The sequence below is a fragment of the Gossypium hirsutum genome, chromosome D10 (genome assembly GCF_007990345.1).
Source record: "Gossypium hirsutum isolate 1008001.06 chromosome D10, Gossypium_hirsutum_v2.1, whole genome shotgun sequence".
NCBI classification, from domain to species: Eukaryota; Viridiplantae; Streptophyta; class Magnoliopsida; order Malvales; family Malvaceae; genus Gossypium; species Gossypium hirsutum.
In genome coordinates this window covers 4,547,441-4,556,916 of record NC_053446.1, presented here as the reverse complement: position 1 = coordinate 4,556,916, position 9,476 = coordinate 4,547,441, and the positions used below count along the sequence as shown (strand labels likewise).

The window sequence follows — 9,476 nt, the reverse complement described above, 5'->3', positions numbered from 1 at the left end:
CCAATTGTATAATTTAACCTAAAATTTTTGTTTGAAATAATAATTTAATGTGCCACATCAGCTTACCATTATACTGTTAACGACAATTAATGGCTCAATGACTAAAATGTTACAACATGAAAACGTAAGTGACTAAAATATAACATTTCAAACATAAGTGACTAAAATGTAACCTGAAGTAAACAAAAGTGACCATGAATATAGTTTACCCTAAAATTTATTTTATTTAAAAAATAACTCAAAAAAGGTTATTTTTGTAAAACAATCCTCTACCGAAATATATTTACTCTCATTGGAGCATAAAGCACTAGCCAAAATTAAGGGGTGGGGTGCAATTCAGTTACCCCACCACGGTTCATCACAGTGTAAAAAAAGAGTTACTTCACCGTTTAAAAGTACAGACACTGTTGATTCCATCTAACTAGGGGTGAAATGGTATCCAAAGGAGTCTTATACCACATAAACTATTCCTCTTCTCTAATTTTCAACTCAATTCCCTCTGCAAATTGAAAAATAAATGTTGGAACCTGTTTAGGGTACAGTTGAAGTTTGAATTTTATTAGGTTTAAACTTGAAAATTTAAATATTAGGTGAAATTTTGAAAGGAAATAATAAAAATAAAGTAATCATAATTACAAAATTTTTATTATAAATATCAAAAATAAAATTTTTTAATAATTAAGTCACTATCTATAAAAATTATTGAGGTTGGCGTTGACGTTGACGAAGACGAAGACCATAGCATCCAAGTCATTGCCCAATAATAAAATAATATTGGGACAGGAAGAATCCCCTCAACTTGCTAGCGAAAGGAAAGTTGCTGCCATTTTCGTCGGTGAGTGATGAGCTTAAAAGAGTACAGAAAATTTATAGCAGGCCCAAATTGAGCTAAAAGACAATGAAAAATAAAAAAAAAATGAAAAAAGAAAAGTTAAAATAAACTAGTTGTTGATATAAGTGGTGATAACTGATGATGAGAACCATTTGTGAAAGGGAAAAAGAAAATTAAGGAAGATAATCTTAAGGTTGAGGATGAAGCCACGAGTAACATCTTCTTGGAAAGGCTTGCTCTATTACTTCTTCTTCTTGGTGGTGATGGTTTTGTTTTCATGCAGTCAATTACTGCCCAGACTAACGCCACCACCGATCCTTCCGAAGGTTTTCTTCTCTCTCTCTCTCTCTCTCTCTTTATGAATTGTGGTAAACTACACCATTAGTTACTAAATTATGAATAAGTTTTCATTTTGGTCACTTATCTAAAAAAATTATAATTTAACTATCAACATTTCCGAAATTATTCTTTTTCACCCGACTATTAAGTGGAATTACAATTTTAGTACTTAATTTTTATATTTTTTGTTTAATTTAACCCTGATTATATATACAATGATAATCTCTTTTCAAAAGTTATAAAATTCTAAAAATAGAATTTAAATAAAAGTAGATAATAGTTTTAAAAGCAGATCGAGGGAGAGAAAGGAAGGGAGAATTGCTTTTAAACTCTCCAAAATTTCTCTTTCTGTTGTCTATATAGAAATATCGAATATCCATTCCCTAAAAAACATAAAAAATTGGCATCAAAGTCAATTTCACAAGCCTATGTAATATCAATAATAGATGTTCTTAAAGGATATGAAACTCGACTTGAAGATATTATTAATTTGGCTTGGAGAAATATTGAGGAAGCATGTAATGATTTAGCTTTTTTTTTAAAAAAATTTTGTTCTGTTTTTATTTTTCTAGAGTTTTAATATATAATTTTCAATTTTTAAATAAATTTGAGTTTTTTTATAAGGTTTATATGGAATCAAGGTCAAGTTGATAGAAAATATAGTAAATATAAAAGTTGAGGACTAAAATTATTATTATATTAATTAAAAAAGTGCCACTTAACAATTGGATGATAATTTTATTAAAAAAATGGGTGATAAGAAAAATGATTTTATAAACGTTAATGATCAAATTATAACTCTTTTAAGTTACATGACTAAAACGGAGATTTACCCATAATTTAATAACTTTGTATATATTATATGCAGCTAAGCTAGCTTACATAAGTAATGGGTTAATTTTCGAAGTACTACTGCAGCTGTTATTCACTAGTTTCCTCGCACTAGGTGGGGTTTAAAAGAAAATATTAAATAATATATATTTTTTTAAAGTTCAATAATTTTAATATAATTATGAAAATTGAATTATGATCATTATGAAGATAAAAGGAAACGAAGTGAGACGGCACCGTATTTTATCCCTTGAAAGTTATAATACAAAAGACAGGTAATTATGGGCATAAAAATTATTTATAAATTTATAAATTTAAAATTTTTATAACTTTTTGTTATAAATTTTGTTTATAAATTTTCTGATTTTTTAAAATTTAAAAGGGTTTAATTGAACTTTTTAATTTGTTACTAAGTTTTTTTGACCTTTAGTCTTATTAGTTTCAAAATTTTTAATTTACTTTTAATAAAAGAGTATGGGTCAAATTGAATAATTGTGTAAAGGTTGAGGGATAAATTTATTATTATACTTTATGTATAAACACTAAACTTTACAAGAGCTAATTTACCCATTTTTTCAATAAAGAAACTAAAATATAATTCATAATATAATATAAAGAATTTTGCTGTATTTTTACAAAAAAACACATAATAATATTCTTATAAAAAATACATATAGTTAATAAATCTCTCAATTATTTTTTATCTTTGAATAGTATTTTACTTTAATTTAGTTGGAATGTCATGGATTTTTTTTTAAGTACATCTAGTAAATAGACTCCTTAATCCATAACTAATTAAGAAGATTATGCATTTCAGTACACTCGAACTCACGTTTTTTTATATTGACAATAATGTGCATACCAATTGAGTTAAGACTCAATCCAAAATATGAAATTATTATTAATTTTAAATGAAAGAGTTTTCCTTTTTATTATCAATGTTAATAGTAATTACAGATGTGATAAAATGATAATCACGATGATTGTTTTATTTTTACCTTTTTTTTTCCCTCTTCAATTAATTGTTTAATGAATTGGGTATAGTAAAGGCATTGAACTCAATCTTCCAACAATGGAATGCACAAGCAGTGGCATCATGGAACACCACTGGAGACCCATGCAGTGGAACTGCTCTTAGCCAAGGACTATCGGAATTTGAGGATCCTTCTAATAACCCAGCTATCACATGTGATTGTTCTTTCAACGATAACACAGTTTGCCACATTACTCGGCTGTATGCTTGTTGCTCTCACACACTTCTGCAATATTTTTAAGCCATTATAGTATAACAGTTGAAAAAGTTGAAATGGGTACTCCTATTGGTAGTCTAATGTTTTAAATTTTTTTCTCAGAAGGGTATTTGGACTAGATAAGCGTGGAGTATTACCAAAGGAACTTTTGGACTTGCCTTATCTGGATTTCTTGTAAGAATAATCTTACTTTTTCCTCTCTATTTTCTCCTTACATTACATCTTCATAAGCTAACATTCATTTTGAATATTTACCAAATGAATACAAATGGTTACAACGTGTCTTTTAGTTTGACAGCAACTCATTGGTATTGTTGGGTGATACAGGAAGCTGGATAGGAACTTCTTCTCTGGTCCTTTGCCAGCATTCATTGGAAATATGTCTAGGTTGGGTTTACTGTGAGTACTTAACCATGATATGATAAAAAGCATTTCAATTGTTTTATGGTTCAACACCTCCCAATCCACTTTGTTGTTTACATGACAGACAATTGCTACATGCTAGAATAATAAATCATTCTATTCCTATTTCTTTGAATTATTTATTTAATTATTTTTCTTTGTATAGATCACTTGCTCATAATAATTTCTCTGGAACTATTCCAAAGGAGTTTGGAAATCTCAAGAAGCTATACCTGCTGTAAGAATTGAAGAAACACTCAATGGAATTTTTTATCACCATTATAAAGGATAAAACAATCCATTTTAAGCAAACACTTGTTGAAAGAAATTTTTTATTTGGAACAATATCATGCAGGTCGTTGGGTAATAATGATATCTTTGGAAAATTGCCTCCAGAACTTGGTAATTTAGCCGAACTTGGAGAACTGTAAGTTCTAACTTTCTTTAGTTCTTTGTAGGGGGTGTACATGATTGTCTTTACAAGTCACCCTTGAAATTATGACAACAATTGGTTTATGAATTTGGCAGATACATTAACAGTTGTGCATTAAGTGGTGAGATGCCCTCAACATTTGCTAAACTTAAAGACCTGCGAACTGTGTAAGAAAGACTTGCCTTTTCTCCCTCATGGTCTTGCCAATTGCCCTTTCTCTCTCATGGATTGAGTGATAAGCTGTGTTGAATTTCAGGTGGGCGTCTGATAATGCTTTCACAGGCAAAATACCAGACTTTTTTGGTAACTTGACAAAGCTTACAGCATTGTAATTCATCAAAACATCTTGGTTAATCTTCATTTAAGTTCTCCTTGAATCAGGCATCAAGACTTTGCTTAAATTTTTCATCAATATGACTAGCCTAATGTTTATATAGGAGATTTCAAGGGAACTCTTTTGAAGGTCCAATACCATCCAGTTTAGGAAATCTAACCTCATTGACTTCTTTGTAAGTAGAGATATTTTGCTTTTCTGATAGTAATCCTACCACCGAATGACTCTCTTCCTTTGTTTGATATATCTACGCATATAGACATGTTTTTAATACTCGTACATCATGTAGGCGAATTGGCGATATATACAACGGGAGTTCTTCTTCTCTTGATTTCATAAGAAATTTAAAGAACTTGACCGACTTGTGAGTTAACCACACTCTTTACTTCTTGCATTCTTATGTTTTCTTTTCTTGGGAAAAAGATGAAACGCTTTTATCTAAATTTGTGGAATTAATATATTTTTTCGTTTTCTTATAGGGTTCTAAGAAATGTGTTGCTCACTGGTAATTTGCCATCTTATATCACGGAATTACAATATTTGCAAAAGCTGTAAGTTCCATTTAAAAGTAAACTGCTTCAAAAATCTATGGTATTTGCTTGCCTCATGTTTCAAATTTCTTTCTGTTCCAGGGATTTGAGTTTCAACAACTTAACAGGCCGAATTCCAAGTGTTTTGTTCACTATGAAATCTCTTGAATACTTGTAAGCAACAACAACAAAAAAAAGAAAACCATCCCATCAAGAATTGAAAATATAGCATAAGACTTATGGTTTTCACTTAACATTATTCATCTCTTTCATGCTATTGAAATGGTTAGGTTTCTTGGAAATAATGGTCTGTCAGGTTCTATTCCCAGCCAAAAGAGTGAAACTCTTACGACCATGTAAGTCACTATCTCATCAACTTATTCCATATAATGTTTGTTTTAGATGTCTACCATCTGAATGTTAGCCATTGTTAGCTTCTTCCATTTGGTGAACCATCAAATAGAAGTCACAGTCTGTCAGGTTTCTGACTAATATACTTTTCTATGCAGAGATTTATCATACAATTTTCTATCAGGGAACTTGCCTTCTTGGGTAAACTCACGCTTACAGCTGTATGTATCTTAATCCAGGATGCTTTACCTACCTTTGCTTTCTAATTTTAACACCACTTTGTAGCTTGTGACTTTTCTAATGCTCAAATGGACCTTATTTTCTTATTGTTCATATCGCATTGCAAAATAGGAATCAATTACAAATCAATACCAACAAGATATTGTTTCATGGAATTTTATGTAGGAACCTTGTGGCCAACAACTTTACATTTAACAGTTCAATCAATAGGTGAGTTATCGTCTCGTAGCACTCGATTTTCCCTTCTAAACTTCATTGAAAGAATTCTTTTACCTTTATGAAATAAAGGCTTGCTTTATCTCTGCTATGCCATGCATTCTTTTCAAGTTCCTAATTAAGAAATTGTTTTGAAATTCCTCAGGTTTTACCAGGATTAGAATGCCTCCAAAGAAGCTTCCCATGCTTTAGAAATGCTCCCCGATGTACTAGCTTAAACTTTTGAACCAGTACCTATTGTCGAGGCCATAATTATAAGATTGAATCAAGGCCAATGCTTAATGCTCTGCTAACATATTTCAATGTCGGCATTGGCAGATGCAAATTTTTCGATCAAGTGTGGTGGACCAGCGATGATAGCTGATGGGATATCATTCGATGTTGATAATAGTACACTTGGCCCAGCAACATTTAATATATCCAGTATACGAAAATGGGCGGTTAGCAATGCAGGCTTGTTTGCAGAAAGGCCAATTCAACAGTATGTGCAAAACTTCGCAGGAACAGTGAGTGGTACCAACACTCCGAAGCTGTATGAGACTTCAAGGCTATCCCCCGGATCACTCAGATACTATGGCCTAGGCCTTGAGAACGGGTCTTATACTGTAAGACTGTTCTTTGCAGAGACTGGTTTCCCGGAGCTTGCCTCACAGTCTTGGAAGAGTCTAGGAAGGCGTGTTTTCGACGTTTATATTCAGGTAATATGTCGTTTAATGTAGAATTCATACCATTCTAAGCTTTATATATCTATAGATATATATTCATTCCATTCCCTCTATCTGCAGTGTTTTTATGATCACAATCATGTTCCCATAGTTTTACACTTAAAAATACTTAGTGCTATAGTATCTTATCAATGCTTCATCAGGGAACCCGACAACTAAGGGATTTTGATATATCAAAGGAGGCTGGTGGTGTTAATAAAGCAATAATTAGGAATTTCACCACTAATGTAACTGGGAACCATCTTGAAATTCACCTGTTTTGGGCTGGTAAAGGGACTACTGGCATACCAACAACCGGTACTTACGGTCCAGCCATTTCAGCTATTAGTGTTGTTCCAAGTAAGAGACCTTAAACTTATGAATCCTCATGTTATATATGTTTCACATGTCTATCTTTGGTTCTCTATTTCTAATACATCTATTTTGTTCTTGAGATTTCAAACCATCTGTCAGTGGGTTACCACCGGACAATCCTAAAAAAAAGAAGCACACAGCATTGATTGCTGGTGTTACAATTCCTGTAGTAGCATTGGCTTTGATACTTATATTTTCAATTCTTTATATGAAGAGAGAAAAAGAAGATGATGATGATGATGAGGGTAAGAGCATTAGTTTATTATAAAATATTGTATATTCTATGGTTATTCTGAGTCACATGTTGCTAATTGCTTTACTTTACTCTGTAGTGCTTCTTGGAATCGGCCCTAGACCAAACACATTTAGTTATTCCGAGTTAAAAGCTGCCACCGAAGACTTTAATCCTTCAAACAAGTTAGGAGAAGGGGGGTTCGGACCTGTGTACAAGGTAAACAGTGTTTATCATTTTTAGCATGCTGACATGCTTGTCATGTAATGATTAAATTACCAAGAGAGGATGATTTATTACACAGTGTTACTAAATCCTAGTATGCTTTAGGGTACACTTTCAGATGGGAAAGTTGTAGCTGTAAAACAACTTTCAGTAGCATCAAACCAGGGGAAAGATCAGTTTGTTACTGAGATAGCTACCATATCAGCAGTACAACATCGTAATCTTGTCAAACTATACGGGTGCTGCATCGGAGGAAATAGGCGCCTCCTTGTTTACGAGTATCTTGTGAACAAAAGCCTTGATCATGCACTTTGGGGTACAAGAAAAGTCAAATATAAAATTTTGTGCTTTCCATTTTTTTGTGAATAGATGTACGAGATTCATTGTCCTACTAATGCAGGACAAAAGGACTTGCATCTTGATTGGCCAACTCGCTTCAATATTTGCCTTTTAACTGCAAAAGGGCTAGCTTATCTTCACGAGGAGTCTAGGCCAAAGATTGTTCATAGGGATGTCAAGGCAAGCAATATTTTTGCTTGATGCAGAGCTGTGCCCCAAAATATCTGATTTTGGATTGGCAAAGCTTTATGATGACAAGAAAACACATATCACCAGTCGCGCTGCTGGAACAGTGTAAGACCTTTCAACCTTAGTAGCAAGTAATTTATGTTCCCAAATTGCTAGATTTAGTAGTTTTATTAGCAGAAATTAACCAACAGTGCAATGTAATTATCTTGAAGTGGCTATCTGGCACCAGAGTATGCAATGCGCGGTCATCTTACAGAGAAAGTAGATGTTTTTAGCTTTGGTGTTGTTGCTTTGGAGATTATAACTGGTAGACCAAACTCTGACAATAGATTAGAAGATGATAGAGTTTATCTTCTTAATTGGGTAATCCAAAAGGATAGCTTTCCCTTTTGCAATACTATTTATTCAAGCACCTATTAAAATTTAAAGGACTTACTCATTATTAATTTGTTCCTACAAATGTCTCTAGGCATGGACCCTGCATGAAAATAACCAACTCTTGAGCCTTCTTGATCCTACATTAGCGGAGTTCGATGAAAACGAAGCTCTTCGAGTGATAGGGGTAGCATTTTTATGCACTCAGGCATCACCGTCATTGCGACCGTCCATGTCTCGTGTTATTGCTATGCTTGTAGGAGATACTGAAGTGGGCAACGTTACAACAAAACCAAGTTATTTAACCGACTGCGACTTTAAGGATGTAACAGGGGATTATGAGGATAAAACAGACACGTTCATGGATGAAGAATCTCAAAAGTCCAATGCATCCGATCATAGTAGCAATGGAATCAAGAGTAAGAACACTCTTTCAGGGCTAAATGATCAACCAATGCTCTCCTCAGTAAATGTTTCTGGATTCAGGGAGAGCATTGGAGAAGGAAGGTGAGAGTTGTTTGTTCCATGCATGCATGCTATAATGGCATATGAGTCTGTCTTAAAAAAACATGGAATAATGAAAAAAGAAGAAGAGGTTATTGGGCAAATTGTCGCCATACGTGAATAATAAAATTTGCCACCAAGCTTTGATTGATATTTGTCATTTTATTTTGTAAATTTATCCTTATATTTAAAATTTTAGAATCTCACCGAATCAATTGGCTGAACTAAAAATCAGCTATCTGGTTAGTGATATATAATAAGATATTAGAACAAATTGTTGTGAATCGAGAAAAAAAATCAAGATGATAAAATTAATTATTCAACTTGTTTAACCGATTGTGAAATATTTTATATTTTTTAACAATTCTTATGAAATTTATTTTTTAATTATTGTTGAACTAACGTCTCAATCGAAAATTAGTGGTCTGCACGATTTAATCATTGATTTAATTTTAAAATATTGTTTACATCTAACTTTGAATTTTGCCACTAATTTTATTTTTTAATTAAAATTTACCATTCAATATTGATTTTGGGTTTGAATAAATCAATTTATAAAACATTAATAAAATAAATAATTTTTTGTTTAGTAAAAAACTTGAAAATTTTAAAAAATAACAAAAAATAAAAATAAATTTAGTTTGTATAAAATAAACATTTCGTTAACGAATATATTATTTTTAAATGTTAAAATAAAATAATTAAAATAATTATTTTAATTCAGTCTTGTTTTCAAATTATTCAAAATTGAAACTGAATCCCAAAAGGAAATTCA

The 9,476-nt window shown here is 31.9% G+C and overlaps 1 pseudogene; it reads left to right on the top strand.

Moving 5' to 3' along the window:
• The first annotated feature begins 800 nt into the window (after positions 1–800).
• LOC121222333 (probable LRR receptor-like serine/threonine-protein kinase At1g56140) lies at positions 801–8,852 on the top strand (annotated as a pseudogene).
• Positions 8,853–9,476: the final 624 nt, after the last annotated feature.